Raw genomic sequence first — 1,335 nt, 5'->3', positions numbered from 1 at the left:
AATCTTTAGTTACTTGAGATTTTGGTTAGGTTTCCTGTATTTTGTGTGGATTTATACATATAGTGTGTATACATATATATGTAGAGACATCTATGTTAAGTTTGTTGCTATACCAAAAAAGACAATGATAGAAAACATATATATTGCTATGAATAGAAAAAAGAAAAATTGGACATACTTAAATACTGTTAATTGTAGACTAGTTAAATATGTTTCAATGAAATATGGTGTAAAAAAACCTACTTATTTATATCCAGAGGACATATTAACATTTTCAAGTGTCTGACCTTGAGTCTCTGCAGGCATCGGATGCGCGTGTAGAGACTGGGAACCTCTGGTGAAGGAAGATTATCATTGATCAATAACAAACTGCCGGCTTCAAGAAGAGTCTCCTGGTTACTCTTCTTCAGATCAATGGCCACGTCCTGTAACACAGAATAAAGTCAGTCCAGAACAAATGTCTTAGGAGGGTTTAAAAATCTCAAATGTTCGTATGTAATAACTGCTGACAAACATCAGGGAAGTCTGTAAGATGAGCAGAGCAGGAAGCTATTTCTTTGGGCTTCTCAAGTATCCAGAGTGTAGATGACCATGATGTTGGAGAACTCTGCGGCGAACCCAAGCTGGACCTTCACTCCGCAGTCAAACTCCAGACAACGGCTCTTTGGCAGGACTGAAGAGAGACATTTGAATTCAGTTATACTTTAATCAAAGACACATATACACCTACATTAATTAACCTACAAACATGACAAAGATTCTTGTGATATTTAAATATTCAAACTGAAGAATCGAGTACCGTGAGCGACAACCCACTGCAGGTTTCGGGCTGAATGTGAAGCGGAGCATTCAGAGATTTGAATCTGGTCGGTGAGCGAGCGTCGTTCAGACAGATTACTGCGCAGCTCCAGAGCTGCCTCCCCTGTGTGATCTGACAACGGCCCATGTCTGGATAAAGACATATATGACAGTAAACAGAATGGACTTTTTAGTGCTGTAACAGAGCTCTGAGTGTTATGTGGTCCAATGTGTAACCCACAGAGGGCAGTACAGCAGCATTTATTTACTTTTATGAAGCTGTGTTTGGCAAATTGCCAATTATTTCACAGAGGTAGTTCCTGCACAAGAAACTGTTACATTTGAGGTTGTTCAAATTGAAAAAAGTGTTGCATGTCACCAGAGGAAGAAAAAAAGTTTCCCCGGCATGCGATGTTCATCAAATGTGCATGCTGAACAAACAAATGTCAGTGTAGAAATACTTTCCATGCACCACAGACACTGTAGATAGCGTAGCGCAGCAACATAGAGATCCCATGCTCCACATACCTTCACCCA

The 1,335-nt window shown here is 39.8% G+C and overlaps 1 long non-coding RNA gene across 1 annotated transcript; it reads right to left on the bottom strand.

The window, feature by feature from the left end:
- Positions 1–293: 293 nt before the first annotated feature.
- Positions 294–906, bottom strand: LOC139433243 (uncharacterized). The gene is made up of 3 exons (XR_011642805.1): positions 800–906; positions 515–673; positions 294–425 (listed from the first exon to the last, which is right to left on the bottom strand). It is a non-coding gene; the product is annotated as an uncharacterized lncRNA (long non-coding RNA).
- Between the last annotated feature and the right edge of the window lie 429 nt (positions 907–1,335).

This window comes from Pseudochaenichthys georgianus, chromosome 3 (assembly GCF_902827115.2).
Source record: "Pseudochaenichthys georgianus chromosome 3, fPseGeo1.2, whole genome shotgun sequence".
NCBI classification, from domain to species: domain Eukaryota; kingdom Metazoa; phylum Chordata; class Actinopteri; order Perciformes; family Channichthyidae; genus Pseudochaenichthys; species Pseudochaenichthys georgianus.
The sequence above is the reverse complement of the archived record's forward strand: the minus strand, read 5'-3'. Positions and strand labels throughout refer to the sequence as shown.